Raw genomic sequence first — 18,369 nt, 5'->3', positions numbered from 1 at the left:
TGTTTGTGGGGCTGGAGGGGCTCAGGGCTCAGGCAGAGGGTCAGGGTGCGGCGGGATGAGGGCTCTGGACTTGGGATAAGGTGTTTGGGGGGCTGGAGGGGCTCAGGACTAGGGTAGAGGGTTGAGGGTGCGATGGGGGGGGCTCTGGGGTGGGGCAGGGCTGGGGATGAGTTTGGGGTGCAGGCAGGCTGCTCTGGGAGAGGGGCCAGAGAGGAGAACTCCCCCCAGCCCTTTCCCTGCCGGCAGCAGCGAGCTCTGGGGGAGGAGCCCCCTTTCCTGCCCCCCCATCAGCACACTGTCACTGTAGCCTCACTGGGGGTGAGGGATGGGGCTGCCACCTTGCATGGGGCAGGAGTGGTGACTGCGGGCAGAGGGGGGGGCCCTTGTGCTGCTTGAGGGTCCAACCGGAAAAGGGAAGGGTTTGAGGGGGCAGGGCAGGCTCAGAGTCAGCCTGTCCTGGCCTGTAGTTGGGGTGCACTAGGACCCTGCAGCAGCAGTTGCTGGGAGGCAACATGGAGCTGCTCGGGGAAGAGACAGTCAGTGATTCTCTGCTCCCCAGCCGGGAAAGAAGAGCGGGGGGCAGGGCCCGGGGGCAGCAAGTCGGGGACGCGGAACACTCGGGGGAGGCGCAGGTGGCGGGGGGGGGGGGGGGGCACACGGCTCCACATATTGCTGGAGCAGGGTCCCTGGTTCTGAATATTGCTGGTGCCCGAGCACCACATGGGTATGGAACTCGCCGCATATGTGTGGAGAAACTGCTAATTAATTCAGAATTTCAACATTGAATTTGGAAAAAGCACCTAAATGACTAAAGTTCCCAAGTCTCAGTGATTTTCAAAATTATTTCAGTTTGTAAGGGACAGATTTTGAAAGGTTCTAAAGATGCAGATAAGTGTCTAGGTGTATATATAAATATGCTTAGGACTTAGACTCCTGGCCCACATCCACAACGGGCATTACGACAAGGAAGATTCCCTGGAGGTTTGGGTGGGGATTGCAATGGCCTTGATGTTTATGTTGTTTCAATAAATAAAATAGGATTTAATACCCTCCATGAGGGCAATTGACTAATGATCATTATCAGCAATATCAAAGGAGAGACCAACAACAGCCAGGGTGAGTTGCTGTTCCCTGTAGCCCATGTAAGAATCCAGAGCAGGCAGCACTAAGGTTGGTTGTGATATATCCAAGCGTGTGCATCAAGCGAAAAAGCCAGAGCAGTGCAGCCCAGCAGCAAACTATTGGTGTCTTTGCAGAGTGAATGGGATTGTCTGAGACACTGAGGAGAGCAGAGCGATGGTGGAATACGGATCCCGATTCCAACACCTAGCCACCATCAATGGAGAAGTTGACACTTCATATAGAGAATTAATGGTAAATCTGACAAATCCTGGATCACATACTAGGGATCTGAGAGACCTGCTATATTGAGAAGCAGAACAGGCTGAACTGCATCTCCTGTACACAGTTTCCTTGTGCATTTACAGTGATATATCATTCTGCATTCTCCCCTGGCTATGGCCCATCACTGCTCTGAATCTCGTTGAACTGAGACCCTCCAGCAAGTGGCTGTGATTTCTGCAGCAGAGTCCTCCCACAGTTCCACCCCAGCAAATTCAAACACAAGATCTGGGTTATGTTGTGGGTTGGGGATGGAATGTGTCCCCGGGCTTGTTAGAGAGTCACTGATGTGATAAGAGTGAGTGGGATCTGTGGAGTTTGTTCATGTTATTCCCTTTGTGAACTGAGCAGAGTCATCTTCCCATCTGTGCTGTGGGTCAGTGTCACTCCCTAGTCCCAGGCACTAGCATGATGCCATCACATTTTTGTCCCTCTCTGAGGAAGCTCATGTGTGTGATCCTCACCACCATCACAGCACACTTGGGGATCAGAGTGGACACGTAACACAACATAAGCTCCTGGTGCGATACTGTGGAGCAAAGGACTAATGCAATCCTACAATGTATAAATAGAGGAGAGATGAATAGGAGTATGGAGGTGATCTGACCTCTATTAGGCATTGGTGAGACTGAATTGCATCCAATCCTGGTCTATGTGCGCATTTACAAAAGGATGTTGAACAATTGGAGAAGGTGTTGAAAAGTGACACAAAATGTGGGGGAGGGGCGGTGCAAGGAGGTGCTGGAGAAAATGTCTTCCAGTGAGAGCAAAGGAGCTCAAACTATTCAATGTATAAGAAAGACATTAGAAAGGTGACTTGACTACAGTGGATTCATAGATTCCTGCGGAGAACATATCAGATACTAAAAGGCCCTTGAATCTAGCAGAGAATGAAAAACAAGAATGAGGGTTTTGGATCAGTGTTCACCAGGGAATTGGTGGAGGAGTCTCTCAAAGCTACCCAGGGAGGGGAAGGTTTTTGTGGGGAAGACAGGGTTTTCCAGATGACTCAAACATTTGGATGGTGGCAGCAAAACCAGATCTAAGCTGGTAATTAAGCTTAGGAGGTTCACATGCAGGTCCTCATATCTGTACTCTAAAGTCCAGAGTGGGGGTGAAACCTATGACACACTGGGATCATGGAGCCCGCTCAGATCACCGCAGCAATTATGAGCACTATAAACACCACACACATTATCCTGGAGTATATGCAGAACCAGAACCTGCCAAAGCAAAACCAGGCGAGGAGGGAATGGCAGTGCAGTGATGAGGACATAGACATGGCCATAGACTTCTCACAAAGTACGGGCCCCAGCAATGTGCACATCATGGTGTTAATGGGGCAGGTTCATGCCGTGGAACACCAATTCCGGGCCCGGGAAACAAGCACACACTGGTGGGACCGCATAGTGTTGCAGGTCTGGGACAATTCCCAGTGGCTGCAAAACTTTCGCATGCGTAAGGGCACTTTCATGGGACTTTGTGACTTGCTTTCCCCTGCCCTGAAGCACCAAAATACAAAGATGAGAGTAGCCCTCACAGTTGAGAAGCGAGTGGTGACAGCTTTGTGGAAGCTTGCAATGCCAGACAGCTACCGGTCAGTCAGGAATCAATTCGGAGTGGGCAAATCTTCTGTGGGGGCTGCTGTGATCCAAGTAGCCAACACAATTAAAGAGCTGCTAATATCAAGGGTAGTGACTCTGGGAAATGTACAGGTCATAGTGGATGGCTTTGCTGCAATGGGATTCCCTAACTGTGGTGGGGCGATAGATGGAAACATGATCCCTATCTTGGCACCTGGGTAGCAAGCCAGCGAGTACATAAACCAAAAGGGGTACTTTTCAATGGTGCTGCAAGCCCTGGTGGATCACAAGGGACGTTTCACCAACATCAATGTGGTATGGTCGGGAAAGGTACATGATGCTCACATCTTCAGGAACTCTGGTCTGTTTCAAAAGCTTCAGGAAGGGACTTTCTTCCCAGACCATAAAATAACCGTTGGAGATGTTGAAATGCCTGTAGTTATCCTTGGGGACCCAGCCTACCCCTTAATGCCATGGCTCATGAAGCCATACCCAGGCACCCTCGACAGTAGTCAGGAGCTGTTCAACTATAGGCTGAGCAAGTGCAGAATGGTGGTAGAATGTGCATTTGGATGTTTAAAAGCACTCTGGCTCAGTTTACTGACTTGGATAGACCTCAGCAAAACCAATATTCCCATTGTTATTACTGCTTTCTGTGCACTCCACAATATATGTGAGAGTAAGGGGGAGACATTTATGGTGGGGTGGGAGGTTGAGGCAAATCGCCTGGCCGCTGTTTACGTGTAGCCATACACCAGGGTGATTAGAAGAGTACAGGAGTGTGCAGTGTGCATCAGAGAAGCTTTGAAAGCCAATTTCATGACTGGCCAGGCTACGGTGTGAAAGTTCTGTTTGTTTCTCCTTGCTGGAACCCCCCCACCTTGGTTCACTCTACTTCCCTGTAAGCTAACCACCCTCTCCTACCCCCTTCGATCACCGCTTGCAGAGGCAATAAAGTCATTGTTGCTTCACATTCATGCCTTCTTTATTAATTCATCACACATATAGAGGGATAACTGCCAAGGTAGCCCGGGATGGGTGGGGAAGGAGGGAAGCACCGAGTGGGGGAGGAGGGAAGGACAAGGCCACACTGCACTTTAAAACTTAAAAACTTTAAAACATATTGAATGTCAGCCTTCTGTTGCTTGGGCAATCCTCTGGGGTGGAGTGGCTGGGTGGCTGGAGGCCCCCCCACCGTGTTCTTGGGCGTCTTGGTGAGGAGGCTATAGAACTTGGGGAGGAGGGCGGTTGGTTACACAGGGGATGTAGCGGCAGTCTGTGTTCCTGCTGCCTTTCCTGCAGCTCAACCATATGTTGGGGCATATGAGTTTGATGCTCCAGCAGCCAGAGCATTGACTCCTGCCTTCTGTCAGCAAGCTGACGCCACCTATCATCTTCAGCCTGCCACTTACTCTCTTCAGCCCACCACTTATTCTCTTGAGCCTGCCACCTCTCCTCGTGTTCATATTGTGCTTTCCTGCACTCTGACATTGTCTGCCTCCTCTCATTCTGCTGTGCTTTGTCAGTGTGGAGGACAGCATGAGCTCAGAGAACATTTCATCCCGCGTGCATTTTTATCTAATCTTCACTAGCCTCTGGGAAGGAGAAACGTATGCAGCTGGTGGAGGAAAAAAAGGGAGAGTGGTAGTTAACAAGACACATTTTATAGAACAATGGGTACACTCTTTCATAATAAACCTTGCTGTTAACATTACATAGCACATGTGCTTTCCTTACAAGGTCGCATTTTGATGGCTTGACCCCTCCCCCTACCACGTGGCTAACAGCGGGGAACATTTCTGTTCAGCCACAGGCAAAGAGCCCAGCAGGAATCGGCACCTCTGAATGTCCGCTTAATAAAACCACCCTATTTCAACCAGGTGACCATGAATGATATCACTCACCTGAGGATAACACAGAGAGATAAAGAATGGATGTTGTTTGAATGCCAGCAAACACCGGGAGCATACGCTGCAATGCTTTGTTCTGCAATCATTCCTGACTATGTGCTGCTGTGCTGGCGTGGTAAAGTGTCCTACCGTGGAGGACAGAATAAGGCTGCCCTCCCCAGAAACATTTGCAAAGGCTTTGGGAGTACATCCAGGAGAGCTTTTTGGAGATGTCCTTGGAGGATTTCCGCTGCATCCCCAGACACGTTAACAGACTTTTCTAGTAGCTGTACTGGCCATGAATGCCAGGGCAAATTAATCATTAAACACACTTGCTTTTAAAGCATGTCTAATATTTACAAAGGTACACTCAACAGAGGTCCCTTCTCCACCTGGCAGGTCCGGGAGGCAGCCTTGGGTGGGCTCAGAATTTAATGGCTCCAGATCCAGGGTGAGAAACAGATCCTGGCTGTTGGGGAAACCAGTTTCTCCACTTCCTTGCTGTGAGCTATATTCAATCTCCTCGTCCTCATCCTCAAAACCCGCTTCTGTGTTCCGTTCTACTCCATTGACAGAGTCAAAGCACAGGGTTGGGGTACTGGTGGCTGCACCCCCTAGCATGGCATGCAGCTCATCATAAAAGGGGCATATTTGGGGCTGTGACCCAGAGTGGCCGTTTGACTCTCTGTTTTTTGGTAGGCTTGCCTGAGCTCCTTAATTTTCACACTGTCGCGAGTCTTTGTTATAGCCTCTGTCCTTCATGCCCTTGGAGAGCTTTTCAAATGTTTTGGCATTTCGTTTAGAGGAACAGAGTTCAGCTATCACGGATTTGTCTCCCATAGGGCGAGCAGATCCCATACCTCCCGTTCGGTCCATGCTGGACCTCTTTGGCAATTCTGGGACTCCATGGTAACCTCTGCTGATGAGCTCTGCATGGTCACCTGTGCTGCTTAGCTCGCCACACTGGACGAACAGGAAATGAAATTCAAAAGTTTGTTGGCCTTTTCCTGTCTACCTGGCCAGTGCATCTGAGTTGAGAGCAACGTCCAGAGTGGTCACAATGGAGCACTCTGGGATAGCTCCCGGAGGTCAATACCATCGAATTGCATCCACACTACCCCAAATTCGACCCGGCAAGGCTGATTTCAGCGCTAATCCCCTCGTCGGCGGTGGAGTAAAGAGCCCATTAAGTTGAAAATAAGGTCTCCATCGTGTGGACAGGTCCAGGGTTAAATCAAGATAACACTGCTAAATTCGACCTAAAATCATAGTGTAGACCAGGCCTAGGTCTTCTGCTTGGGGTGCTCTCCTCAGAAGTGGCAGATCCCTATTCGAATCCTTTTGCCTAGCTTTGCATATGCAGAAAATGAACCCGGATCTATTACGTTAGAGAGGAGTACCATAAACACGGGGCTCCTTGTGCTCAATCCCTTAGAATCATAAAATCATAGAATATCAGGGTTGGAAGGGACCTCAGGAGGTCATCTAGTCCAACCCCCTGCTCAAAGCAGGACCAATTCCCAACTAAATCATCCCAGCCAGGGCTTTATCAAGCCTGACCTTAAAAACTTCTAAAGAAGGAGATTCCACCACCTCCCTAGGTAACCCATTCCAGTGCTTCACCACTCTCTGAATGAAAAAGTTTTTCCTAATATCCAACCTAAACCACCCCCACTGTAACTTGAGACCACTACTCCTTGTTCTGTCATCTGCTACCACTGAGAACAGTCTAGATCCATCCTCTTTGGAACCCCCTTTCAGGTAGTTGAAAGCAGCTATCAAATCCCCCCTCATTCTTCTCTTCTGCAGACTAAACAATCCCAGTTCCCTCAGCCTCTCCTCATAAGTCATGTGCTCCAGCCCCCTAATCATTTTTGTTGCCCTCCGCTGGACTCTTTCCAATTTTTCCACATCCTTCTTGTAGTGTGGGGCCCAAAACTAGACACAGTACTCCAGATGAGGCCTTACCAATGTCAAATAGAGAGGAATGATCACATCCCTCGGTCTGCTTGCAATGCCCCTACTTATACAACCCAAAATGCCATTAGCCTTCTTGGCAACAAGGGCACACTGTTGACTCATATCCAGCTTCTCGTCCACTGTAACCCCTAGGTCCTTTTCTGCAGAACTGCTGCCCAGCCATTTTGTCCCTAGTCTGTAGCAGTGAATGGGATTCTTCCATCCTAAGTGCAGGACTGTGCACTTCCCCAGCCATTTTGTGTGGAGATAGGTTGATGCCCAACTCATTCTTGTAAGCAGAGAGAGCTGCCTCCCTGCAGCTCTGACAAATGGGATGTCTATATGTACAGTGCTTCGGCTGTACTGATACAGAACTGTCTGTAGCACCTCTGGTGAAGACACTCTATGCTCTCACATCGGCATAAAAAAACCACCTCCACAAGCAGCAGAACCTATGGAATATTCAAACCCCTGAGCAACATAAGTTATGCCGACATAGAATCTAGTGTAGACATAGCCTTAGGCACTGAATTTTCTGAAAGGGTGAGACTTAGGTCATTTGGCCAACTGAGGCAGCTCCCAGCCTAGCATACTGGCTTTTGTGAATTCTATTCTCTCCCCATACACTGCATAGGGAGACTGGGTGGCTAATTCAGCTTTTGTAGGTCCAATTGTTGCTCCAGGTATGTTGTTCCAGGTATGTTGTAGGCATCTAAACATTAGGCATTGTGAAGCTCTGTGCCGCAACCACTTGCGCCTCAAACTCCTTTATCCTTCTTCCCAGAGTCACGTAGTCTGCAGTGATACGCTCAAGGTCATTCTTGGCAGTATCATTGGTGCCCACATGGAGAAGCAGGAAGGGGTAGCGATCCGAGGGCTTGATGAGTCTCGGCAGTCTCTCCGTCACATCGTGAATCCTAGCCCCTGGCAAGCAGCACACCTCTCGGTTTTCCCGGTCAGGGCGGCAAATAGATGACTCAGTCCCCCTGAGAAGAGAGTCCCCGACCACCACCACCCTCCTCCTCCTCCTGGGAGTGGTGGTCATGGAACCCCCATCTCTAGGACGGCGCATCTCATGCCTTCCAATCAGTGGAGTCTCCTTCTGCTCTGTTCCCTCAGATGTATCATCCACTCCACTCTCTGCACTAGTACCTGCGGAGAGAACACGAAAACGGTTGCTCACCTGTATCTGTGTTTCTGATACATGGACGTTTCTGGTACTCTTTCCTCTTCTGGATGTCACATGCCGCCAGTTATCCTCACTGGCCTTCTGTCCCCGCTGTGTAGCCTGCTCTGAATCTTCAGAACATTGTGCCCACTGAAGCTGATCCTGACGTCTATCCAGGAAATCCTCATTTTCTTTTATGGAACGCAGGGTTGATATCCATTTCTCCAGACCTTGAATCTTCTCCTCCAATATGGAGATCAGATTGCCTTTGTACAGACAAAGTCACTTCTATCCTGTGGAAGGAAGACAAACATGGTGCATCCTGTGCAGGTCACAACGGCAGATCGCTCAGCATCCATGGTCTCTTCCTTCTAAGAGCTCTCTCCAGGCAAACTCCTTCTGTTTGCCTCTCTGCTGTTCGCTGCTCAGCTGGTTCGCAGCTGACTGCCTTTTTATAACAGTCAGGCCCAGCTGGAACAAAGCACTCCCAAATCAAACTGGTCAAACAAGCAATCAAACAATCAAGCATACAGTCAAACTGCCCCCCACAACAGACACTCAGATACTCACCAGCGCAGTCCCCCTACTGCAGCACTTAGCGTGCCTCTGCTCAGAGGGATCCCAGGCAAACTCCTTCTGTTTGCCTCTCTGCTGTTCGCTGCTCAGCTGGTTCGCAGCTGACTGCCTTTTTATAACAGTCAGGCCCAGCTGGAACAAAGCACTCCCAAATCAAACTGGTCAAACAAGCAATCAAACAATCAAGCATACAGTCAAACTGCCCCCCACAACAGACACTCAGATACTCACCAGCGCAGTCCCCCTACTGCAGCACTTAGCGTGCCTCTGCTCAGAGGGATCCCAGGCAAACTCCTTCTGTTTGCCTCTCTGCTGTTCGCTGCTCAGCTGGTATCACTGCAGACTACGTGGCTCTGGGAAGAAGGATAAAGGAGTTTGAGGCGCAAGTGGTGTTCTCGTCTATCCTCCCTGTGGCAGGAAAAGGCCAGGGTAGAGACCGTTGAATCATGGAAATCAACGAATGGCTACGCAGATGGTGTCGGAGAGAAGGGTTTGGATTCTTTGACAATGGGATGGTCTTCCAAGAAGAAGGATTGCTAGGCAGAGACGGGCTCCACCTCAAGAAGAGAGGGAAGAGCATCTTTGCAAGCAGGCTGGCTAACCTAGTGAGGAGGGCTTTAAACTAGGTTCACCAGGGGAAGGAGACCAAAGCCCCGAGGTAAGTGGGGAAGTGGGATACCGGGAGGAAGCACAAGCAGGAGACTGCAAGAGGGGAGGACTCCTGTCTCAGACCGAGAAAGCGGGACAATCAGCGAGTTATCTTAAGTGCCTATAAACAAATGCAAGAAGCCTGGGGAACAAGCAGGGAGAACTAGAAGTCCTGGCACAGTCAGGGAATTATGATGTAATTGGAATAACAGAGACTTGGTGGGATAACTCACATGACTGGAGTACTGTCATGGATGGATATAAACTGTTCAGGAAGGATAGGCAGGGCAAAAAGGTGGGGGAGTTGCGTTTTATGTAAGAGAGCAGTATGACTGCTCAGAGCTCTGGTATGAAACTGCAGAAAAACCTGAGAGTCTCTGGATTAAATTTAGAAGTATGAACAACAAGGGTAATGTCATGGTGGGAGTCTGCTACAGACCACCAGACCAGGGGGATGAGGTGGACGAGGCTTTCTTCCAGCAACTAAAAGAAGTTGCTAGATCACAGGCCCTGGTTCTCATGGGTGACTTTAATCACCCTGATATTTGCTGGGAGAGCAATACAGCGGTGAACAGACAAACCAGGAAGTTTCTGGAAAGCGTAGGGGACAATTTCCTGGTGCAAGTGCTGGAGGAACCAACTAGGGGAAAAGCTCTTCTTGAGCTGCTGCTCACAAACAGGTAAGAAATAGTGGAGGAAGCAACAGTGGATGGGAACCTGGGAGGGAGTGACTATGAGATGGTCGAGTTCAGGATCCTGACACAAGGAAAAAAGGAAAGCAGTAGAACAGAGACTCTGGACTTCAGAAAAGCAGACTTTGACTCCCTCAGGGAACTGATGGGCAAGGTCCCCTGGGAGAATAACATGACAGGGAAAGGAGTCGAGGAAAACTGGCTGTATTTTAAAGAAACCTTATTGAGGTTGCAGGAACAAACCATCCCGATGTGTAGGAAGAAAAGTAAATATGGCAGGCGACCAGCTTGGCTTAACAGTGAAATCCTTGCTCGTCTTAAACACAAAAAACAGCTTACAAGAAGTGGAAGATTGGACAAATAACCAGGGAGGAGTATAAAAGTATTGCTCAGGCATGCAGGAGTGAAATTAGGAAGGCCAAATCACACTTGGAGTTGCAGCTAGCCAGAGATGTTAGGAGTAACAAGAAGGGGTTCTTTAGGTATGTTAGCAAGAGGAAGAAAGTCAAGGAAAGCGTGGGTCCCTTGCTGAATGAGGGAGGGAACCTAGTGACGGAGGATGTGGAGAAAGCTAGAGCACTCAATGCTTTTTTTGCCTCTGTCTTCACAGACAAGGTCAGCTCCCAGACAGCTGCACTCTGCAGCACGGTATGGGGAGGAGGTGACCAGCTCTCTGTGGAGAAAGAAGTAGTTTGGGACTATTTAGGAAAGCTGGACGAGCACAAGTCCATGGGGCCGGATGCGCTGCATCCGAGGGTGCTAAACGAGTTGGCCACTGAGATTGCAGAGCCATTGGCCATTATCTTTGAAAAATCATGGTGATCGGGGGAGGTCCCGGATGACTGGAAAAAAGCTAATGTAGTGCCCATCTTTAAAAAAGGGAAGAAGGAAGATCCAGGGAACTACAGGCCAGTCAGTCTCACCTCAGTCCCTGGAAAAATCATGGAACAGGTCCTCAAGGAATCAATCCTGAACCACTTAAAGGAGGGGAAAGTGATCATGAACAGTCAGCATGGATTCACCAAGGGCAAGTCATGCCTGGCTAACCTAATTGCCTTCTATGATGATATAACCGGCTCTGTGGATGAGGGGAAAGGAGTGGATGTGCTATTTCTGGACTTTAGCAAAGCTTTTGATACAGTCTCCCACAGTATTCTTGCCAGCAAGTTAAAGAAGTATGGGCTGGATGAATGGACGGTAAGGTGGATAGAAAACTGGCTAGATGGTCGGGCTCAATGGGTAGTGATCAATGGTTCCATGTCTAGTTGGCAGCCGGTATCAAGTGGAGTGCCCCAAGAGTCGGTGCTGGGGCCGGTTTTATTCAATATCTTCATTAACGATCTGGAGGATGGTGTGGACTGCACCCTTAGCAAGTTTGCAGATGACACTAAACTGGGAGGAATGGTTGATACGCTGGAGGGTAGGGATAGGATACTGACGGAGCTAGACAAATTAGAGGATTGGGCCAAAAGAAATATGATGAGGTTCAACAAGGACAAGTGCAGAGTCCTGCACTTAGGACGGAAGAATCCCATGCACTGTTACAGACTAGGGACCAAATGGCTGGGCAGCAGTTCTGCAGAAAAGGACCTAGGACGAAAAGCTGAATATGAGTCAACAGTGTGCCCTTGTTGCCAAGAAGGCTAATGGCATTTTGGGTTGTATAAGTAGGGGCATTTCCAGCAGATCGAGGGATGTGATCATTCCCCTCTACTCAGCAATGGTGAGGCCTCATTTGGAGTACTGTGTCCAGTTTTGGGCCCCACACTACAAGAAGGATATGGATAAATTGGAGAGAGTCCAGCTGAGGGCAACAAAAATGATTAGGGGGCTGGAGCAGATGACTTATGAGGAGAGGCTGAGGGAACTGGGATTGTTTAGTCTGCAGAAGAGAAGAATGAGGGGGGATTTGATAGCTGCTTTCAACTACCTGAAAGGGGGTTCCAAAGAGGATGGATCTAGACTGTTCTCAGTGGTAGAAGATGACAGAACAAGGAGTAATGGTCTCAAGTTGCAGAGGGGGAGGTTTAAGTTGGACATTAGGAAAAACTTTTTCACTAGTGGGGTGGTGAAGAACTGGAATGGGTTACCGAGGGAGGTGGTGGAATCTCCTTCCTTAGAAGTTTTTAAGGTCAGGCTTGACAAAGCCCTGGCTGGGATGATTTAGTTGGGTTTGGTCCTGCTTTGAGCAGGGGGTTGGACTAGATGACCTCCTGAGGTCCTTTCCAACCCTGAGATTCTATGATTCTATGAACCCTTTTGCAGGTCCGTCACATAGAAATGCACATCCGTCACTTACATTCTTGTTCTGACCAACAGAGATTCAGTCCAGAATTTTCAAAGCACTTCTCACAGGCATGTAAAGGTGGGGAAACTGAGACACTGGAAGGGGAAGTGATTTGCCCAACACCACACAAGAGATCAGTTTAAGAGGCAGGAATCGAACCCGGGAATCCTGATCTCAGCAAATGTGGCATATTCTTTGGACGATGCAGTGTATTTTTTTTTCGTTATTAGGTGATATGAATAGCAGCAACAGACCTATACACACACATTTTCGTCTTGAACAATGCAAAATACTGATATGAGAATCTGAAAAGTGAGGCCAATGCATAAGAATCCTGATTTGCATTTACAGTGAGGCCCCTTTATACCATAAACAGAATCTTCTCCTATTTTAATGTCTCTTAACACCCCCAGAACGGTTTCAAGTGACCTGAGTGTAAATGAGAAACAGGCCCAACAGTGTAGTTGACTGAACTCGCTACATACGTGCGGGTGTGGTAGTTATATGGCATTTTGACAGGTACCTTCCAAATAGTTTTGATGATAGCTGGACAGGCCCCTCTACAAAGCATTTTGATGCAGAAACAAGCTCTTTTCCATGCAATTATACATGCTGTGTAAGTTTATATGATGTATGTTGTGGGCTAAAACCAAAGTGCTTAAACATCTCCATCAATGATTGTAGGGAACAAATGCTAGTGCTAGTGGGGGGAAATCGTGCCCCCCTTCCCGAGAAAATTGAAAATGTTTTGATTTTCTGAATTCTTGAGAAAATGTCAAAACCAGACAGTTTCCACTAAACTTTTCATTTAGTCAAAACCCAGCTTTCCATCACAAAACAGGTTTAGTGGATTTTTTTTTGACCAGCTCTATTCATTAATCCTTTCTGTATCATTATAACTGAAGCAGCTCAGCGTACTTCTTCGACATTCTACAACAGAGTACCAGTGTTTCAGAAAGCTCCAAAATCTACCTCGCACTTGGTGAAGAAGGGAAAACCGAGGCAGGATGGCACCCAGAACCTAGAATGAGCTAATCCACCCTGCCAAGCCAACACCATGTGATCTGAATAATATGTCTAGATTGCTTTTGCCCAGCTCAGTGGTGGGTTTGCCTTACCCAGCTTCAGATGGCAATTCTCTGCCTCGGGGTCATGTTTATTTCAGGCAGCCAATACCACACATACACACAGTCCCATTCCCCAAAACAAAATGAGCTACACCCCTAACATAGAATATGGGGACAGATATCCACCTCAAAATAACTTCCTGAGACAGGTTCTCTAGATACCCAGTATGCTATTCACACTGTATAGGACTGCACTCTGAGAGTTATCCCTTTGAAATCAATGGAAGAACGGGTGTCGTTAGGCATTTCTGAACATCAGTAGAGTATTAACAACTGACCCTCATCTATATGGCGGTGGGGAATATGTCAGTATGTAGGACAGATTAGATAGATAGATAGATGTTACTGAACTGATATGTCTTAATATTTACTCTGTGCTTTTAAGATCCATAGAGAAAAAAGTGCTTAATGAGTTAAATCACCAGTCCTCTGGACCATGATGTAATGTTAGCCCTGAACTTACACTGGTAAAGTTACAGGCACAAACTAAATTGGTCATTCCAGGTTTAAATTGATACAAATGCTCACCCCGGGGCTAACTAAATCACTTTACAAATGCAGCTTTAGTTAAACTGTTTTAAAAACCAGTTGTAGTTAAACTGCTGTAACTTCTGTATGGATGTGGCCATGCAGAAATAACTAAGTCTTCTTTTTCTTTCCTTATTTCTTTCTACCAAGAGCAGGACAAGAAGTAATCAGCTAAATTTGACACAAGGGAGATTTAGGGTAGGTATTAGGAATTTTTTTTTCTAACTTTTAGGATAGTTAAACTCTGGAACTGGTTACCTAGGGAGGTTGTGGAATCCCCATCACTGGAGGTTTTTAGAACAGGTTGCCCAAACACCTGCCAGGGATGGTCTAGGTTTGCTAAGTCCTGCCTCAGCTTTTGAATTTGCTCCCCACACTTATCAAAAACAACCCAGATCAGATAACTTTTAGGGCATGGTACAAATACATAGCAGTGAGGGGCTCAGTCTTATCCTTTGGAGGCAGGAAGGCAGACAATGCCTGACTTTCTAATTCCTTCTGCTTTTGACAATTCAAATGGTTTCTGATACATTTAATTTAGGGCTGTCGATTAATCACAGTTAACTCACATGATTAACTCAAAAAATAATTGTGATTAAAAAAACTAACCATAATTAATCACACTTTAATCACACTGTTAATCAATAGAATACCAATTGAAACTTTGTAAATATTTTAGATGTTTTTCTACATTTTCAAATATAGTGATTTCAGTTACAATACAGAACACAAAGTGTTCACTGCTCACTTTCTATTACTATAATGTAAAATGATAAACAAAAGAAAGTATTTTTTAATTCACCTCATACAAGTACTCTAGTGCAATCTCTTTATCGAGAAAGTGCAATTTAGAAATGTAGATTTTTTTTTGGTTACATAACTGCACTCAAACAAAACAATGTAAAGCTTTAGAGCCTACAAGTCCACTCAGTCCTACTTCTTGGGCAGCCAATCACTAAGGCAAACAAGATTGTTTACATCTGCGGGAGATAATGTTGCCCACTTCTTATTTACAATGTCACAGAAGAGATCAGAGCTGGGACTACAACACAAGTCTCCTCATCTCAGCACATGGAGCATGTTAATTGGTTGACGTGGGAGATTAATTTTTGTTATTAGGTGATACGAATAGAAAAAACAGCAACACATTTTAGATATGAAGTGTCACAGCTCAGGTCAACTGCACCTGTATCCCCCCTCCCACTCTATTGCCAGCCTAAGGTGCTCACCTTCTAGGCATCACCTCTCTTGGGCAGAGACACACAGCTCTCTTTCTCCTGACCAGGGCTTTTGCAGGCTGCATAGCTCTCAGTTCCCCAGTAAGCCACGCTGCTCTTGTAGGCCACATTAGCTTTCTCCTCAGAGATGAGAAACAGTGTAACTGCCACAGTTGTTACCACACAACATTTTAGATGCAAGCTCATTTATTCTTAAGGAAAAAAGCACCACAGGGAAAAGCTTAAAACAATGGAAGATCCTATACAGATGCTAAAACACTTTCCAGAGATCACCCTAACTCCAACCTTCGGCTCTGACTGTTGAACAGCTCTTCAGCTCTCGGACTGGGATTTTCCTCTGCCTACAAGCACCTGTTGTTCAGAACAAGCCACCACCACACCCCATGAGTGTCCCTGCTTCATGTCCCTTCTTCATGTTGTTGGGCCTTTGGATCCTGGGAATACATAATTTGTAGTCAAAGATCCCCTCCCCAGGAAAAAGCTTCCAAACGTCTGGTCAAGAGGTGGGTCATTTGCATTTGCCTCCTCCCCAGTATTTCTTAGGAAAACTATTCAACTAACAGTTCATTCTCATTTGATGCCATTGTTTCAAATTGTCCTTTGAAACTCAAACAATTTCCCAAGGTTACAGCAGTCATGTCTCCTAGACAAGTTTCATACAGATTTATATTAATACCAGCATATTTGCAGTTTTAAAACAATGAGCTCCTAAGACACTTCCTCTTAATTCATTGTAACTTAATTCCATAAGGGCCATCAAGCATAATGCAGGAAATCACAGTAGCTGTCACAGGCACCACAATGCCTGACTTCATCTGCTTTAAGGGTTGTGTTAGGGTTGAGGTTTGAGAGGGTTGCCCAGGAGCCTGCCATAGGCAGTAGGTCGCATGTCCAGACACAGGAGCTAAGGGGACTTTTACAGTATAAATTGGGGTGCCTAGTGACAGCTCACCTATAGAGATAGGCACCGTCTGAGTCACAATAGCAGCTCAATCTGGAATTTTGATGCCTATATTTGGGCTTTAGGCACCTAAATTCCTTTGTGGATGTGCGACATAGAGACCTGAAGATGCATAAAGGCAGAAATGGGATTTTAAAAGCCCCCAAGCAGGATATGTGCCTAACTCCCACTGAGGTCAACTTCCATCTTCCCAAGTGAGATCTTCAGATCTGCACGACAGAGCTCTAACTTTAAGGTAAAGGAGTGACTCATTTTCTCAATTTCTGTGCGCAATTAATTTTCTTAGGGCACATTGGACCTCTTTGTTTCTCAGGCTATAGACGAGAGGATTGACCATGGGAGTCAAGACTGTGTAGAAGAGAGAGAACACTTTGTTGAGGTGTCTCAGTGTCTGGTAACATATACACAATCATCAGGGTCCCATAGAAAATTGTAACCACAATAAGGTGAGAGGAACAAGTGGAAAATGCCTTTCTCCTTTCGGTGGTGGACGGGGTTCTCAGGATGGTGGGGATGATAAAAACATAGGATGTCAGGGTTAATAGAAACGGGGGCAGGGTGTCTACAGAAGATAATATAAAGGTCACAAGTGTGATCAGGCTGGTGTCACTGCAGGAGAGTTTAATCACTGGGGTGAAATCACAAAGGAAATGGTCAATTTCATTAGGGCCACAGAACTGTAATTGTGACATTAAAGATGTTACTATGGTTGTTCCCATAAATCCACCTGTCCAGGACACAGCTGCTAACTGCAGGCAGATTCTGCCATTCACAAGAACCATATAGTGTAGTGGTTTGCATATTGCTAAATACCGGTCATAGGACATCATGGATAAGAGATAACATTCACTTGCCACAAGCACACCAAAGAAATAAAATTGAGTGATGCAGCCACTAACAGAAATGTTTCTGTCCCCAGTCAGGAGACTGGCCAGCATCCTGGGCAGGATGGTGGAGCTATAGCAGGTCTCCAAGCAGGACAAGTTCCCCAGGAAGAAGTACATGGGGGTGTGTAGGTGATGATCAACCGCAACTAGAACCATGATGAGGATGTTCCCAGCTACAGTTACAATGTAGATCACTAGAAACAGAAGGAAAAGAAGAATTTGCAGTTCAGAGAGATTTCCAAATCCTAGGAGGTTGAATTCTGTAACATATGTTTGATTCTTCCTTTCTCCGTGATCTGAATATAGATTCTGTCTCCCCCAATTTTCCATTAAATTTATTTATTAACAAGTAGTGAGTGTTGAAAGAGATTGCAGTATAATTGAAATCAGATTTCTATCTAGTTGATTGTAGAAAAGTTCAAACTGCATAAAGAGAGAATGATTTATAAGTATTCAAAAAGACAGAACATTGGTTTAATCACATACTGTACACAGTGTTTTGGAATGGAGATTCCCCACTTGCAAGCCCCAAATGGCAGCTACACTGTTAATTTTTCACTCTTCTGACCTAGCTCTTTTTCATAGATGCATAGATGTGAAAGACAGCCAGGACAGTATATTGTAAGCCATAGCATTTCCTTCAATTCATTCCTCTTTGACCTAGAGCATATTTGTTTGAAGTACATCCAGAAGGGTATCCTGTAATCACCTATTTTGAGTGCCTGGATAACATGAGCCATAGCTCTTCTCCAATAACCCCTCATTGAGTTAAGCATGTGGTTGAGTTAAGCATATGTAACAAACCCGGAAATACTGGCATTACTTTGTAACAATTCTGTGCATATCTCAATCTGATAATTTATGAAGGATTGCTTGCTATGGGGTAAGATTAAAAGGGGTTGTAAGAGGAACATGACATTAAAGGGAAAGAAAGAAAGAAAGAAAGAAAGAAAGAAAGAAAGAAAGAAAGAAAGAAAGAAAGAAAGAAAAATGGCCAAAATAAGGAGCATTGCAGCAAACGTTCATTCACAATTAACCAGGTCATGAGACATCAAAGTTGCCAGTTCTTTGACTAAAGCTGGGAAAAGATAGATCAAAAGACAGTGGCCAAGTAAAGGATTCACTGTGAGGCACAGGGCTAGTCTACACTAGAAGCACTGCAGCAGTGCAGCTGCACCAATGCAGTTCACTGCTGCAGTGCGTCGGGGGAAGATGCTCTATGCTGACAGGAGAACACTCTCCCATCAACATAATTATGCCTCCTCCACCAGGGGCAGAAGCTATGTTAATGGAGAGCATCTCCTGCTGACATAGGGCGGGGTGGAAAGTGCTTCAATTGCTGTAATTTGCTTTGCACAGCGGGTATTTTATTCACACCCCTGAGTGACATACATTACATCCACTTAAGTTGTAGTGTAGACCTGC

General features: G+C 46.5%; 1 pseudogene; it reads right to left on the bottom strand.

Annotated features, from left to right (window-relative positions):
* Positions 1 to 16,313: 16,313 nt before the first annotated feature.
* Positions 16,314 to 17,286, bottom strand: LOC120380108 (annotated as a pseudogene).
* Between the last annotated feature and the right edge of the window lie 1,083 nt (positions 17,287 to 18,369).

The sequence above is a fragment of the Mauremys reevesii genome, linkage group 13 (genome assembly GCF_016161935.1).
Source record: "Mauremys reevesii isolate NIE-2019 linkage group 13, ASM1616193v1, whole genome shotgun sequence".
Lineage (NCBI taxonomy): Eukaryota > Metazoa > Chordata > Testudines > Geoemydidae > Mauremys > Mauremys reevesii.
Note: the sequence above shows the minus strand (reverse complement) of the source record. Positions and strands in the feature narration are given on the sequence as shown.